This window comes from Gopherus flavomarginatus, chromosome 3 (assembly GCF_025201925.1).
Source record: "Gopherus flavomarginatus isolate rGopFla2 chromosome 3, rGopFla2.mat.asm, whole genome shotgun sequence".
Lineage (NCBI taxonomy): Eukaryota > Metazoa > Chordata > Testudines > Testudinidae > Gopherus > Gopherus flavomarginatus.
In genome coordinates this window covers 57,883,942-57,904,607 of record NC_066619.1, presented here as the reverse complement: position 1 = coordinate 57,904,607, position 20,666 = coordinate 57,883,942, and positions in this window count along the sequence as shown.

Below are 20,666 nucleotides of genomic sequence, written 5' to 3'. Positions count from 1 at the left end.
TGGAGATGAATTTGGGCTAATGAGTGAAAAATGTTCTGTAGCTGCATTTCACCAGATTGCGCAGGTTCAGTGCAGACTACGAGGAACTACCCTAGAAGGGCACTCAGTATCTGTAGTTAGTACAGAATACAGCTGCCTGCTAATTATTTTTGCCATTTATTTAAATATACCTGCTGATCAGCCTCCAGGGGTTATTTAAAATAAACAATAAACACATCAGCCTTTAACATAAAGAGAATAGCTACAACTCCCATAGTTTCAACATGTTCTCTCTGAAAACGATTCAAGCAGTTTACAATTCTATTTGGAGGATCCCATAGGAGAAAAAAATAAGGAAACAATTCTCCCATGCTCTAGTGCATCATAATAGAGGTGAGTTTCCAGTATGATAGAGAAGACTTAAAATCCAATTCTACAGTTGGGAAAATCACTGCATGAGAGCCAAAATTGTTAGGACTAAGAGAGGTAGTGCTTGTATTGCACAGAGGAAAACCATGGAGAACAAATGAGTGGAAAACAAAGCAAATGTCAGTTATAAAGGCATTCCTATCAGCCTATAAGGTAGCAAGAACCTGGGTTATGAGTACCCTCACAACAGCAACCGTTTCTAGCCTTTGAACTACATAAGCTCCCAGAATGCACTGGAACACCCACACACACATTCCTTTCTTAAATTCCCCAAATAGCTCAAACAGCTTGTCTGTCTGCCAGGAAGACAAGGTCCAAATAAACAAAGGGCATGCTGAGCATCTAGAGAATGCAGACACTGGTCCTCAGTTTCAGTCAAGTGCAGACATCTTGACGAAACTGCAGGAATTAATCTGTGATGAGCACATGATTTGATGGTTGTTTAAAAACTTGCCACCAATTGTAAGTAATTACTTTCAACACTCATGGCTATTATATATATATATTAGATTGTCATTTTGATACATTAATATTTTTCAACAAATCAAAATCTAAATAAGTGAAGTATCCAGAAAGAATATGTTAAAAGAGCTCAGATTCCACCATGGATTTTATGAGCATTCCCCCATATCTCAGAGACCTCTCCTTAACAAGGGTATTTTTCATATTTAGTGACTCAGAATTTTCCAAGCTGATTCAGCTCACCTTGCAAATTCTCATCAGCTGGAGAAATCAGCCCAGATCAAAAGACCCACATTTTGGAAAATGTCGCTGGCGTCCTAATACGTATCTGGTGGCCCATCTCTATAAGGAAATGAACCAAAATCTCAAATCCAGGCACTCTTGAGCTTTGAGATTCAGGTCCTTTCTCTGCAGCTTTCTAGCTCCAACTGTTTTCTGATTATGAGATATTCAGTTATTCAAGAAATCCCCATTTAAAGTGCAGACTTGAACTTTATTTTATCATCATTTTATTTATTCAAGAAGGAAAGTAAATGCTTTCTCAGTGAAAACAGTCTGCAATATATTTTATAAGCTGATATTAATCTGATCATTTTTTTCTTCCTTTAAAGTTGACAGTGCTCTAGCTTTGATAGTGCCAGGTGGTAATCCAATGTGACTTAGATTTCCTATAGCAATAACTTTTGGCAGATTCACTCCTCAATGAGAGGAAACCATTTCTATTCTTGGCTGCATTTTGTGATAGAGCCATAAATACAGAAAGCCTAACAGACAAGGAATAAAATAAATCTATTATGCAATATAACGAACCCCATTTTCTATGCTTACTAAAGATAGTTATGGTGAGAAAGAATAGAAAACAAAGATGAAAAAAATAAGGCAGCAGATATTTGCTTAAAGCTAATAGAGTATGTGATATTCTACGGCATACCCTACTCTGGGGTCAGAGTATACTTTACCCTCTCTTTTTATAAGATTGTTCTGGAAAGCAGAAGAGAATCTTGCAGTCTCAGATGTGTATCCGGGTTGTCAGATCCATTGTGCAGTATACACACAGAGGTAAATCCATCCTTGCTGTAACTCCACTCATTTTAGTAGAGTTCCACTGGAAATGGATATGGCCATTTACTAGTGCTCAGCTACCACAATGATGGCAGCATTGGAAGTACCCGGATAGATGGATAGACAGATCCACTAATGTACTATAGGGGATAGATTTACATATAAAGACTAGCAATCCAGTGATCAGATTAAGAGCCTATCATCATACCATATCATCAAATGGATGACAATGACATGCCATGAGAATATTCCATCCTTGAATAAGGACTAGATGCCATCCGACTGGGGCATACAGGGCCTCCTCCCTCTACTGCTCATGCTGGTGCTAGCTACCTGAAAGGGTGCACCACGAGCTGAGGTCATAACCCTGCCTTTTCTCCACCTTAGGCAGTAGGTCTAGCCTGCCTTAAAGGGAAGAGTAAGCTGTACTGCTGATATGCAGACCCTGGATGTTTCCTGGGGATTCTGGCTGCATCATGACTCCATTGCACCTCCCTCATTGTGTCTCTGCGTGATGGTTCTTGGGGCACCCAGAAATGTGAATCACTATGTGACCTCTTGCCACAAGCACATTAGGCTGGTTGGGATCCCGATTTCATTAATGTAAATGCACTATTTGTTTCCTTTCTAGGTGCAGGATAAAGGGCTGCACATTAGAGGGAAATGTTTAAAAGGGCTCAGGGGTTAGGGTGCACCTATTGTTAACCTGTAAAGCCAAGTAATGCCTGGCATAGTGCTGAGTGTATGGAAGGCTAACAGGCAACTGGTGTTAGCGAGCCAACAACCAGTTAACCACAAGCAAGTCTCTTTCTTGCTGAAGGCAAGGTGGTAACAAGGTGATTCGCAGTCCTGGGTATCCTGAGAACCATCTCATTCTGGGTCACTGAGCCTGTAATTAATAATACTAATATTCTATATTTTGTACAGTGCCATTCATCCAAAATGATCCCAGTGTGTTTTACTAGCTACATACAGTACATGCAATACATGCTCTGGAAGGAAAAAAGGAGTGAGATTCCCTGCACAATCATTTAGGGAAGAAAAATTGCAACCATGGAAATTGGGGCAAAGATCCATTCTTATGAAAACCCCCATGGGATGTGTATATTTATTTGTTTGTTTATTTGGCCTTGTACAATGTACCTATCCCCCAGGTGTAGGAACAATTCACACATTAAAATCACAAATCACAAAATAATTCAAGTTAATCTAATTGCCAGTACAACAGCAACGACTCACCATCTTAAAATAACTGACATGCCCCTCAGTCAGTTCACTCCACCCACCCTCTTAAGAAAAGTCTGGGCAAATAGACAAGTAATGTGTCATGACAGTCAACAAATTGAGGATCTGTCAGCCCAAGGAAGGAAGGAAACTCCCAAATCAGGAGCCTTCCATGGAGAATATGTTGCACCAGCTCCCCAATGAAGAAAGCTAAATTCAAGTGTTCCAGCTGATTCCAGTTGTCAACTTAAAACATGAGGACGGAGGTGATCTCTACGATCCTTGGGACCCAAACCACGAGAGGTTGCACTATAGATCAAAACAAACACCTTGAACTGTACCCAGAAGTTAATTACAAGCGAGTGGATTCTCTGGACCACAGGTATAATATGCAGCATCTCAGCAGTATGATTATGTAAGGACTGGATTGTAACCTCACAAATAATAACTGTAGCAAATTCAGATTTGTGCTCTCCTGGCAGCTATTCTATGAACAGGAAAAAGGTCTACATTTGTCGAGTGAATTATTTGCTCAGTTCTAATTCTTTCACCCCTTGCCATTCTATTCCCATAGATAGGTAGTTATGTTTTCATTTCAATGATAGCTTGCTTTACGCACAGGTTAATACTTTAGGAAAGTGTCAGGAAGAGGGGGTATTAATTGTCAGTATAATCCCCAAACTGGGGAATAGTTACATTAAAAGTTTCATATCTGAGGAAGCAGATAAAATAATAGTCACTATTTGGTAGTTATTATGTTCATAAAATGGATGGGCTCTGGCCTGGGCCTCATACCTTATCTGTGCAGAGGGAATGTTACAAATGATGCCTGAGGGAGATTAGCTGTGGGCTGACTGAGTTATTATTCAGCAAGGTAGTGGCCTGCCTCCCCCATGCTCATGCAGCATTCTGCTAGGGAAAGTGGCCACAGAGTTTTTTATAAGAATTAGTATGCACATTCCACGTTTGTTACAGCAAAACTTGCATCAAAGGCTAGGAACAACACCACTAAGACCATGGAAGCAGTGTCAGCCTGCAGAGAACACTGCAGGAAGGGGCAGGTTAGCTCCCACCTCAGAGAAAGCCAGTACGTCAGCTCAGGAGCTATTTTTGTTGCAATTTGATCTATAATAATTGCCCAAGGAAACTTCAGCCCATGGCACTTCTGGAAAGATTTTCTTTTGGGGATGGGATGGGCAGGAGTGGACAGGTAGGGACAGATAAGCAATTGCTAAGGTAGTTTACATATAATGATATTGTGATGTGACATGTGATAGAGATAAAAAGTATGAAGTCTGATGGGTAGAAAAAGGTCAAATGTAAGCTCAACTATTCCAGTACCCCTGAAGACAGGATGAGAATTCTTATCCATAAATACATCTCTGTAATCTTTTCATAGCTGAAATCATAGCTAGGATGAATACCGTATCAGTTAAAAAGACATGCCCTCTCCTGTTTACATCAAAAGAGAAGCTCACTAAATGACTTTTTTTTTTTTTTGGTCATTTTCAAAGTCCTTAGCTGTCATGGAGAGCTACTTGTCAGTTTCGCTGACCTGAGTCTTATACTGATGAGAAGCACTCAGGAGCTAGCTATTTAATCTAAGTTTAGGTCTCTACTTGTACTTTTTACATGCTTTTGCCAGTTTCTAAGGAGACAGAGAAAGAGCAGAATAAGAACGTTTAAGGACCTCAAATTATAAGTTAGGATCAGAATGAACTAGTTAAATGACTGAATTTGTTCCACACATAGCTCATTAAACACAAATTTTAATTTCATAGATTTGTTAATGATGCAGCTGATAGGATGTCTAAGTTGCTCTCTATTTTGCTGTGATTTAAAATGTACTGAGATTTTCCACACAGACACACAACCTGCAATATATTTTTCTCCTTTAAAAATATGTTTTTAAGATCCTGTTTTATGGCACAAATCCCAAAGCTCTTTCCTTTTTATTTTACTTGCTCATCAATCTTTGACCAAAACAGTAATAGCAAATGAGAGCAGCTTCCTCTATTATAAACTCTGAAGCTGTTTTGTGTAACAGACTCTTCAAGCAGCATTCTCATGGCTCAGTTAAGCCCAGTGAGTTACCTGCATAAAACAGCTACTGCACCCTAAACTGTTCTCACCCCCTCAATCTGACTTTGCCCATTTTCCTCTAACTGCATGGGGCTCACATTGTGTAGCAGAGATCCAGACTGCCTGGGACCTCTAGACCCCCGTGCGGATTCCCCATATCCTTCACCCATTGAGCACGATGTAGCTGTACCAAATCTTTTCTCTATCAGGGGGTAAGTGCTCAGGGAAGGGTGGACAAGGCTTTGTTCTTCAAGGAATATTTGCATGGCCAAACTGCTTATACGAATACAAAACTGTATAGCAGAATGCCTCGAGTTTTTTCTTTTTAAATTTATTGATGCCTTCCGTTTTTCATGGCCCTTCTGTTAGAGAGAGCTCACTGACAGAAGCATCAGTCTAGCCTTAAGGGCTCAAATTCAAACAAATGCTGCAATAGATTTCTGGATCTCATTCACGCAAGGCAGGCCAGGCCATTTGTCTTCGTAATTTGAAGATGGTTTACATCTCAAGAGGGAGGAAAGAAAATAATGGGAGTCTGTGTTGTACTTGTCCTGTTAGTCCTTGCTCACAAACATTTCTTTATAACTCCCAGACGGACCCAGAATGAGCACAGTAGCAAATCAAGGAAGGTGCAAGGAGACCAGCATTCACATCAGCTGCTTCTCTCTTGCGATGATGTGCTTATCACAGGAACAAAGATCATCTGTAATTGGATTAACAATTTATATAGCAGAAGCAGCAGCACAATAAGCATAAAAATAGGGGAGAAATAATAAGATATATTAATAACTTATAACCCAAATACATCATTCTGTAAAATGATTGGGTGGAAGCTATTTTGGATTTCAGTGCATGCTACTACCACTGGGTATCATTTCCTATTGTGCTGCTTGCTTTCTTAATGAATGGAAGATGAGTATGGTACCAAGAAAAAGCACAAAAGCATAGGAATAGTAAGTCTGTAAGCAGTATGGTCATTAACATCCACATGTACCTTGCCTGATGAGCTAACACTAGTATGAAGAAACCCATTCAGATAAAGGTATATGAATGATGTCACTGTATTGTGACACAATACACAATATACAATGGTGACACTGGCTTGTGTATTTTTGTGGATTTTTTTCCACTGCATGCATCCGATGAAGTGGGTATTCACTCACGAAAGCTCATGCTCCAATACGTTTGTTAGTCTATAATGTGCCACGGGACTCTTTGTGGCTTGTGTAGTGTATGTGTGTGATGAGGGTATGGGGAGGACAGAGCTACAAGTGGAGCCTAAATGATCTTCATTTCTGTATTGTGAGGTTTGCAGCCCAGAGAGCCTGGCTGTTGGCTCTTCACGTTCTTTCTTTCCAGCACGTGGTCCTATCATGGAACAAAAGCCACTGGCAGTGCTGCTCAAAAGCAACCAGAAAGTTGGTGTAACCAGCTGCCCAGGATTTCCTGTCTATAAAGGGGGTCATGATGTAGTGCCTGTGCAGCTGCAGTACACAGCTACAGCTGGTCAGGAATTTTTTGACCTGTTTTTCATCAGAAGAATGCCAATTTGTTGAAACCAACACTGATGAATTTCCTGCTTTGAAAACATTTTGGAAATAAAAAGATGTTTTGATAATTTTGAAACTTCTAACATTTTTCGCAATGAAAAGAGTTCATTTTTTCTGTGAAAATTACTTTTTATTTCAAAATTCATTTTCACTGAGAATTTTAAAAAAATTAAAAAGTCAAAAGTTCAAAAATAAAACAAAGCTTAAACGTTTCAAAAATTATTATTATTTTGGATTTTCTGTTCATGAAAATGTGAGATTTTGACTTTTTTTCCTCAAGATGGGACATGAAAATTGTTTTGAAAGATGGAAAATTCTCCTGGGGTAGGAAAACCATTTACCATCCAGCTTATATGTCATCACCCTTCCAGCTGCAGAAATAGGGGGTGCTTCAAGAGGTGACTTCAAACTGTTGCTGTGTTCTGCTGATTCCTGTCTGCCAGGATTGCCCCTTGAGACTGTTGCAACCACATGCAATTCAGAGTGAATGGATGGGGTATAAAGGTAGCATTAAGCCATCATTGTCACCTCGATTGTGCCAGAGTCAGAACCAACACCGCTGAATATCTGGCCCCATACTCTTTTAAAACTGCCAGATATAGTAGGTAATTGAAACAATGTGTTTGCCCTTTTGCCCAGTTGTCTCATGTACATCTTGAAGTAAATCATTTGAATGAATGTATACGTTTACCATTAAAACTGAAGCATAGGTCCATCAGGAGTGGAACCCAGTTAATCACAATGCTGAATCTTCTTTAGAGTAGACTCCAGTAAAAACAAAGTATAATATCTTTCTCTGATTCCAGGATTTCAATAATGTGATGAGTATATATGAGAAACAAATCAGTTTGATTAGTATTCATTCTCCTAATGAGATGACCCTATCATTAGGAGTGAAACCTTTAACATTAATTAAACTAAAAGTTATCCATTTTTCACAAGTTTTAAAAGCCCTGAGACTCAGGTTGATAGATGTAACTGAATATGCCCTGAGATCTTTTATTCAACTGTACCTAAAACATATAGAAAGTGTTTTTGATGCCAGTAATATAAGTACGGAACTTTCTGTGGTGCATATATCTTGCAAATATATACTGAAGGGTTTGAGAACGTTTTTCACATTTATATCTATGAAAAGGGCTTTTGGCTCAAAGTCACAGAACAGCATCCAGAGTACAAGATGATTTTATAAAAACAAAACCAAGCTTTTTATTTATTTATCTATGAGCAGTTATTTCACTGGGAACCATTCCTGGCAATTAAATGAAAAAAAAATGGGGAAAATCAATATCAAATTTGTGAAAGAGTATGTGAGTGGAGACAGGACAAAATTTGTGGTTTTTCACTGCTAAACAATGTATGAGTGCATTGTTTTGTCAATATTAGGGCCAACTTCATTAGGGCAAAATCCTATTGAAAGCAATCTTTATTAAAGAGGCAGGACTGGACCTTAAATTAATTGTCAAAAGGCCTACACTATGAACTGGCATAGTGAAAAGAAAGAATAAATTAACAGGAAGAGTTTTCCCAAGATAAGATTTTCCAATATCAGATCTCTGTTCAGCCGTCAAAGATAATTCTCATATATCCCCTATTAAAAGAGAAAATTGACAAATCAGAAAGTGCAAATGGTGATCGCAGCACTCACCACTAAATTCAACCAGCTGGCACCTTAGGTAATTAGTTTAGAAAGCCAAATTAATGGAATATATTGGCACATGATATTTGTAGTGTAAGCTGCTACCTAAGGTACAGTTGGAAACTGGTTCATTTTAGTAGGCTGGCTTTAGAGCAAAAATCACAGACTACAATGTATAATTTGTATAAAATTAATGTCTGAGCAAATATGTTCATTTCATTGTTAGAAAATTCAGACTTAGACGAATGCTGAGACTCAGTTCCATTAACTGCCTGACTATGTTAACAAAACGTTAACAACAGAGCTGATAGTAATTATTATTCTTAATCACGTTTATTGCAATGGTGCCTAACGGCCAGCCAAAAATAGGGCTGTAGCAAGCTGTGCAAGGCCTGTAGAAGCACAGGGTAGCAGACAGTCTCTGTCCTGAAGAGCTGACAGTCTAAATAGACAAGACAGACACAGTGTGGGGGAAGGGGTAGAGCACACGTGCAGAGTGAACAATGTGAAGGTGGCAAATGGCATATTAATGCCTCATTTTTTTAAGTGAATCTACTTAGGAAGGGCTCAGCTAAAGGAAAGAAAATTGAAGGGAGAGGGGACATTGCAGGGACCAGGTGAGGTGGGTAGGGAGTGATATAAAAGGAGTGATGTTGAGATAAAGAGACTGTGAAGGAGGGAGAGGGTTGGCGCAAACAGCCAATCAGTACAGGGCAGAGAAAGTTCAGTCAAAACTGTCGTAAGTTCTTTGAATGCCCAGATGTCCCCGCAGTGGCTGCTTTTGCATGGAGTCACACTACACTGTGTTGATGAGCTCACACAGTAATGTACTGATGAGCATTTCATTCACAAAGAGGATGTAGCTGTAACCTTGTGAAGACAAAATAAACAATTTTATTTCTTTGGCTATAATGAAGCAATGGACCTGGGATCCACGTTCTTCTTGAAGCAGCAAGAAGGGTCTGCTGACAAGATATTTTGGAACAACTTGTTACGAGGAAGGAAGTATGAGTGGGTGGGTGAGAAGTAGCTTATGCTCATATGACACACACTCTTTGTGAATATGTTAGAAGTCCATGATGTAGAACATAAAGGGTGTAAACATGTATCTTAGTAGTGTAGGATATACCAGGAGCCCTACTTTAATTTTCTGTTTTTATACATGTTTATTTTTGCTTTAGCTGCACTCCTCTCACATATGCCAATGGGGTGGTTCAGTATCCATGAACAATGGGAGAATGACCCACTAAATTCTTTGAGTTGGATATCCCATCACATGGTCTATATATTTTTACCTATATTTGCAAATAAGTCAAAATTAGAACTTGAAGAGAAAAGCGATATATTAGTTGCCATTTCACTCAATGGGAATTTATTAAAATAACATAAGAACATAAGAACGGCCATACTGGGTCAGACCAAAGGTCCATCTAGCCCAGTATCCTGTCTACTGACGGTGACCAATGCCAGGAGCCCCAGAGGGAGTGAACCTAACAGATAATGATCAAGTGATCTCTCTCCTGCTATCTCCACCCTCTGACAAACAGAGGCTAGGGACACCATTCCTTACCCCATCCTGGCTAATAGCCATTAACGGACTTAACCTCCATGAAGTTATCCAGTTCTCTTTTAAACGCTGTTATAGTCCTAACCTTCACAACCTCCTCAGGTAAGGAGTTCCACAAGTTGACTGTGCGCTGTGTGAAGAAGAACTTCCTTTTATTTGTTTTAAACCTGCTACCTATTAATTTCATTTGGTGATCCCTAGTTCTTGTATTATTGTACTATCAATACTGTTTGCTTTGAGAGGAGAATACAGCCCCAAAGCAAGATGCACTCTAGTGAAATGGATGGAGAGAACATAAAGTATTTTCATAACTCCCTAAATTTATTTACAATAGAGTTAATATATTAACTGCCTGAATAATATACAATACCCATATTCACACTGGACAAAATCCTGGCCCACTGAAATCAATGGCAAAATTCCGATTGACTCAGTAAGGTGAAGGTTTCACCCACTGAATAGTACCTTAATCCATAAGAAGCCCTATTTACTTCAGTGGGCACATTCTTGCAGTAAAGCACTATCCATTGTGAATACAAGCATCAGAATATAGTCCATGATTTGATCAAGAATTAAAATATCAAAACTATTCAGGTTTTTTTTTAATGAAAGAAATTCTCTAAAATTCCTCAGGTTCTCGCTTGGCATTAATTAGTCATTGCATTAATGAAGTTGAAAACTATATATTCTCCTCTTAACATTAGATACTCCCATACCCTCCGTCCCTAAGGAATTTTAAATGTGAGAGTCCATGGTAGTCAAATACTACAGGCATCTGAGACTAAGCTAAAGCCAAAGCTTCAAGCACATGCAAAAGCTAAATATAACTTTTGTGAAGGTCTGATAAAATAGGATACATTCCAAAATTAACAGCAAACAACAACAAAAGAACATGCAGAAATAAATCTTGTGTTTCAAAAAGGAAACAATCTGATCAGAAGATACCAGGGCTCCTGGGTGATGCTTTTACTAATAGTGCAAACTTGGCTTTTTTTCAGTGGGAAACACTTAGAAAGCCTTGGAAAAGTCTGCCCATTATTGTTCTTTGAGAGGCTTTTAAACAAATGGAGGAGGGGATGGTCTGCTGTTATGAAACATACAGTAAGTGAACTAATGACCCACACCTATGGGGAACACATAGTATTCACCTTCATGTAGGTTCATCTAGAGTAAAAAATGATAAGAACAAAATTGCAACCAACAACATAATGCAATAATGTCACAGTAATGGTGAGAGAAAATGGAGTTTTTTAAACCATAGGAAGCTTAAATTCATCACTCACAACCATACTGTGTCTGAGTTGAGAGACTTGTTGGTAACTTCTCAGTTCCATTATCTAAAAACTAGGAACTCTAGTTAAAACCTGCAATGTACTTCCTCCGTTCTCTCACCTTTCCTTGGCCTGGAGTTTAATTTTGTGTGTGTGTGTGTCCGTGTGTGTGTGTCCTGCAGATTAATATTGCGTGTGTGTGTGTGTGAGAGAGAGAGAGAGAGAGAGAGAGAAAGAGAATGCAGATCTATGATCTATGAATGCAACATATGGTCACATCCAAATGAATAATCAAAGTCAACAGTAACATACTTATGTATAGTCCGGATCTGGATAAATCTGAATCAATTTGCAAACTTGCTTTTATTTGGATTTTCTTTTTAAAGACAACACAACTGAAGATATTTGCTGCATTTTGCTGTAGGATTCACAGATCTATGAATTAATGGGGTTTGAAGGCATAGCACAAAACATGGTTGACAATAGTGTGATATTAAATGGATTGCAGAACTAAGGATATTACTAACATACTTCTTCATGGATTCTAAAGCCAGAAGGGAGCACTGAAAACATCTAATCTGCCCTCCTATATAACAAAGGTCATAGGACTTCCCTGAATTAATTCCCATTTGAATATTTTGGGTAAGTACTTAGCACATTCAAATATCCATCTAAGGTACTTGTCTGGCCCCCATCCTCATAGCATCTGAGCACCTCGCAGTCTTGAATGATTTATCCTTAAAACACCCCAATCAGTATCATTTTACAGATGGGGAACTGAGGCACAGAAAAGCTAACATCTAGATCCACAAAGGGATTTAGTTTGGTACCTAAGTCCAGATTGAAGGTACCTTTCTCTGCTAGCAATCCGCAGCCAGGAAACCCTCTCCTCGAGCCAGGCAGTTTAGGCACCTGAGCTGTTTCTTGTTGGAATGTTACAGGCCTGCCTCACTCTACATATAAAATGTCCAGAGGAGGAGACAAAGCCAATTTTGTAACTTGGGGCAGTCACCTAGGATGCGGGAGACCCACGGTCAGTACCCCCACACACTAGGCTACAGGGTTCCTCCCCCAGCACCCGAATGATTCTTTAAGTATAGTATTAAATCAAAAATAGAACAGCTTTAACAGCATAGATCAAAGAAGCCTCACTTTGGATATCCTGAGAGATTGGAGACTCCTGTCTGGATCCCTTCTACCTCTGAGGCAAATGGAGGTATTCAGCCTGGGTCTCCTATGTGTCAGATGTTTGAATGGAACTCAATCTGGCCTCGGTGTACACCTACCAAATCATGCCCCATATGTCAGATAGACGCTTCTCTGCTGCCCTTGCTCCAGTTTGTGGATCACTCTGGGGCTAAAGTAAGAAATAGGTAACTGGAGGCAAAGAAAGAATCATAGGTGGCTAGAGAACTTTTACACTGGAAATTTAGGCATTGTGTGAATTTAGACACCTATAGGTTTGAGCAGATGCTGAACAGGGGTTTTGTGGATCACAGTGGTTCCCAAAACTGGGACTTTGCTGCCTAAGTATCTTTGTGGATCCAGGCCTCAATGACTCATTCACAGTCACACAAGAAGTCTGTGATGAAGCAGAGAATTGAACCTGGGTCTCCTATGACCTAAGCGCCTGCCCTAACCACTCAGTTATACTTCCTCATATAAACACATTCAGAAACCCCAGGATCCACCCTAATACCTCAGATTATCTGCTACACAGACTACACATTCACGAAGAAGTGGATCATTACTATTTTAGTAATAATAATACTTTGCACTTAATTTCATAATGCTGTACAAACTTCAACTAACAGCCATGGAGTAAATAAGTACAATGACTTGGATCTTACTATCTCACAAAAGGGACCCAAGCAGAGGAAATTTCCCCTTATGGATTACCTTGCCAATGGGGAGGGGGCCAGGTTTACCCACATGCCTGCCCAGAAACCAGGCAGATACCAGGGATCCATGGGAAGCCAAGGCTGTCTGTATATGGCTCCTGTGTCTACATAGCTGCTCTGGCTCCCAGTTGGCTTCCCAAAATAGTCCCTTTTGGCAGCTTTCCCACAAAGCTTGTAGCTGCTAGCCCCTTCTTGTCCCAGAACGCACTCTAACCATCAGACTACCCTGTCTGGAGGAGGAGGAGGCTGACTCCTTCTCCTCTTCTCTGCAGGCAAAGAGAGACAGTTGCATGCAAGAGAGCATCTTCTCTCCGTACTGAGTGTCTCTGAGGACAGAGGTAATAATTCCATCCAGTGCTGCCCCTTTGTTTGTACAGGAGTGAAGGCAAAGAGGTTAAGTAACTTGTTGAAGCTCACAGATAGGGTCAGTATCAGAGGGATGATTAAAATTCAGGAGTTCCTGGTACCTATTTATGTTCAGAGACCACAAGGCTGCATGTATCTCTTCAACACACTCAACAATTTGGATTTACAGTGCTCTATTTTTATAAAACCTGTTTCCCTTGCCTTTTTTGGCCATATTCTCTACAACCTTTTTTTTAAATGATGAAAAATAATAATACTGTGCTCGTTTTACTTAGATTAGACTACAAATGCTTATTTTGGCTGTACTATGTAATAAAACAACAGTAAAATAAGAAGTATTATGTCTTACTTTATATCACCATTTATCTTAGGATCTCAAGCTGCTTTGCTGACATTATTAGTGAGTTAAGTCAACCAACAGGCCTGTGAGGGTACGTATTACTTTTACTATTTTAAAGATGGGTAAACCAAGGCATGGTATTTTTAAAGCAAAAATTGTCAATATTGACACTAATTTGAGGTGCATCTATTTCTATATCACAAATTGAGACACTCGCAGACTGATCTGCAGGAAGTGCTCAGCACCTGTGCGGGTTTTCAGCACCTCTGAAAAACATCAGGCCTTAGATGTCGTAACTTAGATATAAAAAAATGGGGATTTAAATCAGTGACCACAAATGAAAATTTTGGCTCAGGTCTCTCGTCTCCCTGTCTTGTGATTGAAACAAAAGATAACAGACAGATCTATCCATGCATAGTAATATAATTACCAAGATGGTACATCAGTACTAGCGTCAGACTCTAAGTTTAATGCATGCTTACTGTATGATATTAGGCTTGCTTTATGGGGGAACATCCCTTTACGTGCTGGGAAATAATTCAATGTATGACCTCACCATTAACTTTTTTTTCTTTGTTTCCCCTCAGGCACAGCTCAATAAAGCAGAACAACATTTAATAAAAGCTTTTTTCCCCCTAAGATGCTTGATTTACTTTTTTATAACCAAATGCACCTCATGCAATGTAACATATTAAGTTGCTACTCATATTTTCCTCTTCTTGGTACAGAGACAAGGATCTGTGCAAGTTGGGATGTTTTGCTTTGTTTTAATGTGAAAATTGTTTCATTTGTATCATATGTTGCTCTGTGGCCCAGAAGTTTATTTTTTTTAAACACAAAGGCTGTTTTTATTTCGTTTATATTGATTTGGACTATCCATTACTGCTCAGTGTTCTTATCTACTGGTTTAGTTTGTGTCATGAGCTGTATTGTTCATGCTGTATGAGTAACATATGACTGCTATACACACAAATGAGTAAGACTATTCCAGGCAGCAAAGTTTGAAGTAAATAAATATGGATGCAAGAAGTGGTAGGTATACAGATTATTTTTTGTCGAAGGAGTGGGGACATGTTGAAAAAATACCAGTTTAGGGCCAACTTCTGCCCTGGAATATGCATTGTAAAGGGAACCACACTTTCTACTTGTATATGCATTCAGGAGCGCAGTTTGGCCCTTAGATTTTGTGCAATGCTATCTTTGAATGAAAAACCGAAATGTTTACCCTTGACTAGTGAAAATCAGGGCTGGTACAAGGATGCTTCATGCCCTAGGCAAAACTTTCTACCTTGCACCTGCCGCCTCCTGCCCCGCGCCTCCACCCTGAGGTCCCCCTCCGCGGCAGCCCCCCCCTCCCTGAGGCGCCCCCCTTGTGGCAGTTCCCCACCCTCTGCCCTGAGGCACCCCCCCGCCCCAGCTCACCCCTGCCCAGCCTCCTCCCCAAGCACGCCATCGCTGCTTCACTTCTCCTGCTTCTCAGGCTTGCAGTGCCAATCAGCTTAGGCACTGCAGCTTAGGCGGGAGAAGTGAAGTAGCCACGGCGTGCTCGGGGAGGAAGCAGGACAGGGGTGAGCTGAGGTGGGGAGTTCCCCTGCGTGCCGCCCACCTCCATACTTGCTTCAGGCAGCCCTCCCCGCGCTCCTCTGCCCCAGCTCCCTCCGCCTAAATGCCGGCGGTGACCGGGGTGGCCGAAGATCTGGCCGCTGTGGTCACTGCTGAAGAAAATGGCGGCCCCCAAATCCTAGCCCCCTAGGCGACTGCCTAAGTCACCTAAATGGTTGCACCGGCCCTGGTGAAAATCCATAGCAACTATGGAAGATGAATAATCTACTAATTGGTGTCAGGTTGCTACTTCAAGGCTGTTTCCACTTTCTCACAGGCTAACTACTAGGAAAGAGGCTTCCTTCTTATATATATGTGGAATGACTATTATTCTCTACACATTCTATATGTGCCCATGTTATTAACTTTCCAGTCAAGAAATCAGCATTGAACTGGTTCTTGAGTCCAGTGGATTCTACTAGACAAATTTTCAAAGGCCCATGAAATGGGTGAGCTACACAACATGCAGGTGCACCTACAAAATCCCACATTTATGTCCATACATGAGTTTCCTTATGCACAAATCATGTAGCTGCATATTGCAGCTACACCCTTTGTCTGTGCAGTTACCTGGTTAATCCGTGAAAATGGAAGATTTTTGTGGACATAACCAGTGGGTGTACATTTCAAGTGGCTACCTGCTGGACAGGTGTTTGAAAATTTGGCTCTGCTGATGACACTCCTTAGCCGACTTATGACAATGAATAAATACTGAAATTAGAGATGATGAGCCAGATAGCTTTGTAAAATAAAATTCAGCTACCCAAACCTTCATATATCTCTCAAATTAAACCTGCTTTGGAAATGAGAACACATTTGGTTAACTTTCTTTTTTCATACTGCTATACAGGGACAGCCTGAGGTTATATGGAGCTATCAGAAAATATCAAAGCATGGTCTCTCACATGGCCATGCATTTGCTCTGGTTTCTTCCATTTTCATTGCCCTACCCTTCTGTCTGCTGGGATGTGTGAAGACCTCTACCCCTGCCTCTGGAAGGAGGACTTTCTCACCATCTCATTCTTCAGGTGCTGGTAATGTGATTATCATAAAATAAAGAGGGGAACTCTCCCATAATCACCACTTGACACAGCAGAATGATGAGGAGTGCAAATGTTATGCCCTGATAGTCAGCATAAAGATTATGTTTGCTACTGAACTGTTTCTGTAAATAGCTGAAGTGAAATAATGACTAAATGAAGAAATCTGAGGAAATTAGACTCCTGCCTGGTGTGATACCTGACAGCCAGAAGGAAAGGCTGTCCCTATCATGTCACACTCTGTCGAACTGCCTGAAATCTAGACAGTAGGAGCTCTGGGTGCCTTCAAACATAGGAATAAGCAAATTAAACATTTTGAATAAATTACATCTTTTTTTGATAGCTAAGCCCCACACACTTTAGGCTTCCTGTATTTAATGTATCATTTCCTGTTTGGTCAGCAAATCACATTACACAATGTATTTAAGTTCCAGGAATGTGATTTGTCACTGTCATTAGGGCTTTAGCTTGAAAACTTATCAAAAACTAAAATTGAACTAGGAACTGACAGCCAATGTTCAACTGGCTTCTTCTTTTATTTTTATTGTGGTATATCTTTTTACAAAGTAATGTTTTGATTCATTTGGAAACATAGCTCGCTCTGTAGTCAATAGCTTCAACACCATTCTTGCAACATATCATCATCTTGACCTTGTAATTTGGCGTTCTGCTTTTCACAGGTGAACCAGTTTGGTTGGTTCATTTCCCTAATTGAACAGAGAGAAGGCCATGATCTTTGCCTGGATGAGGTTGTCAGACTGAGAGAGCAGAAAGTTTATTATGTCCCTAATAACTGCTCCTAGGATGAAGAAGAGATCCAGTGTGTGCCATGTGATTGTGTAAGTCTGGAGGTGGTTTGGATAAAATCCATGGTTAGCATCTGGAACAGAAAATGCTAGGCTACACTTGGTATTGCCTGTATGGAAACTGAGCTCACCAAAAGCAATGAACTGGAGGCATGCCAGTTCTCTGTTGTTTAAAAGGCCCTTTAGATTCTCCAGGAAACCCACAGAATTTTGTATAAAGATCTGTAGACCATTAGGAGACCCAGGTTCCTCTTGTCCTCTGTCTTGCAAATCAAACTGGTAGCCTGGCTTCTTTCTGTTTTGGTTTTTTTTTGTTTTTGTTTTGTTTTGCCTTGATGAAACTTTCTTGGTTTGTGATGTATTGTGCCCACAGACAATAGCTGGGGTAGAATACAGCTGAAGTAGCGGCAACCCAAATCTTGTGAAGCAAAGTCAACCTGGTACAAAATAAGATTATGAATTGTGCTGATTTTGGTGATACCTCACCTTGACTTCATCAGCACGAGACTAAGACTGTTGTATTTGTCTGCCCTAATTCCTAGTGTTGGGATGAGAAAGACTTCTAGGTGTTTCCCATAGCCACTTTGTTCTTTGATCCTATCATTGCTAACAAACTGAAAATGGACTGGGTCTAGAATTGAAAAGGGTGGTAGTCCTCAAAGAGCAATTGGTGCCATGGCAAGTGGCATTAGTGGTACAGTAATAGCACTATTCCCCCTGAGTTATAAATTAACCATCAGACTTGGTGATCACAGTGGACCCTTCTGGCTTTATACTCTAGGATTATGAGATTGAAAGAATGGTTCTGGCTATCTGTGGTGTGAAAATGTCCAATGACTTTGTAAGGGTAGGGTTGTTTTGTTTCCTGGAGAGATGCCAAGTAGGATAATATTACAACATGCTCATCTAACTTCCCCTTTTGATTTCAGTTGATTAAGACATTCTTCAATTTCTGTCCTAAACCGATGTCTGCTGTTTCTGTATGATGTTCGACTGTTGCTGTGGTGGATGTAGTGACCCCTTTGTATCATTTATAGGTATATCTTTCAGGATGTAAGATGCTATAATAATATTATTTACGCTGTGTGAAGCAGAGGGAGTGGTAAAAGGTGGTTCGATACAATCTTTCTACTCCCACAGTCCTGGCCAGGGCAAAAAAAAGGTTATCTGAGGGCCAAAATGTCTCCCAGTGATTTACAGAGGCTTCAGAATCCCCCAAAAATCCATTATGAGAAAAGAGGGGGAGACAGGTTGCAAAGGACTGACTACTCTGGTTTTGCACCACCAGAAGATTCCCCTGTGTCAGAGAATATTTGGTTGATCCTTTAGGACAGAATAGGCAGGGACCAAGTGTTGAGCACATAGTTATATTATTAAATACTACTTTAAAAACAATTTCCTTCTTTATATAGTACTGTGGGTATTTTGGCACTATCTACAGACAGAATCAGGTAATGATTCTTGCAATGTGCACACCTCTTTGGTTGCCACATAGCCATGTGTGATATAACCTTGTCTGACTTGAGGCACTGAAAAATTAAATGGAATCAGTGTCTTTTGAACCTTTCTAGCCACTACCAATTCACATGGTGAAAGTAAATCAAGCCCTATATAAACAACACAGATGGAAGTGATGCTAATAGTACAATGTCAGCAGTATCCACAGATTGACAGAGCTAGTTATGTTGCCAGATGCACAGAATGTTGCACTACTTGTTCCTTATAAACTAGGCTTGATGGAGTATGTCAATGTCAAATTCCTCGCTGATTTACACACGAGCATACACAGACATGCACACTTACAGACACTCATGTTCCTGTGATCTATATCAACCATACCATCTGCTTTCTGCTTTGCATGTGGTAGCTAACTAACTATCCTACTGTGCACAAGTATCGCTGAGTACATGCTGTGGAAGGAAATAGCAGTTTTTCCCCATTTGGTGTTATAAAATAGGTCCTTCAATATTTGCCATCTATGCACATATAATATTCCACATACATTTTTGAAACTTGTTTTTCATTTACATTTATTCCCTTGGCCAGTGCATCTGATTCACAGACCCAGAAAACAAACAGCTTTTACTCCATGCCTAATGGAAAACTGTCCTGCTTCTAATACACAGTGTATCTATCATTTTACCCATGAAACAAGCATAAAATAGTGCCTTATGGATAGGTAACAGCACATAAAATGAAGGTGATTTTTTATTATTTTTTTAAATAGCCACACTCAGTTCGTGAGTCTATTGAAATGTCTTCATCATACTTCAGAATTAACCATGAGTGCAAAATGTCTCAAGGAAGATATGCTGCTTGAGGAGGCAGAAAGCTGATATTGCTATAGCCCAGGGGTCGGCAACCTTTCAGAAGTGGTGTGCCAAGTCTTCATTTATTAACTTTAATTTAAGGTTTTGCGTGCCAGTAATACATTTCAACGTTTTTAGAAGGTCTCTTTCTATAAGTCTATACTATATAACTAAACTATTGTTGTATGTAAAGTAAATAAGGTTTCAGAATGTTTAAGAAGCTTCATTTAAAATTAAATTAAAATGCAGAACCCCCTGGACCGGAGGCCAGGACCCAGGCAGTGTGTCACTGAAAATCAGCTCGTGCGCCGCCTTCGGCACCCGTGCCATAGGTTGCCTACCCTTGCTATAGCCTGTATCTAAAGTCTGTTTCTGACCCATTTCATTGTCTGGCACCTGTCGTTATAACAATCTCTCCAAAAGATCTACGGAAATTATACTTACCCTCTGGTAACTAGGTAACATAATCTCCCGGAGGCTAGCTAATTGCAGCCCATGATAACCTCACATACAGCAACTGTTAAATTTCTTTCATATTATTATGGATCAGTGGAGAGATATTGATTTGATTCATTAACTGATTCCCAGTCTGTTCCAAGGTTAATGATTACATGTATCTGAATTACATCCTTAACAGGTTATACTGTATGATTTGTTTCAACTGCATTGTACATTGCGTATCTTCCACACCTGAAAGCTTTCTTAGCACTTGATGATTTAATAAGCCCTTTTTTCCATTACACAGAACATGCCTGGAAGGCACAAGTGATTTGGGACAGCAGTGAAATGAAAGCTTTTCCTAAATTCTTTAAAAAGCATGTGCAAGATGCCTTATGTATAACAGTGTATAAAGGACAGATAAACCTGAAAAAAGCTCAGGGTACCTAAGATATTTGAAGACAAAGGTGTGATGACTGAGTCTCTCAGGTTACTTTCCTTTACCTTCACCTAAAATTCTTTTTATCTGTCAATTACATTTTAGGCTTCTTTGTTTTACTTGCCTGAAAATTATTTTACAATAATTGGCTAAGTGCATG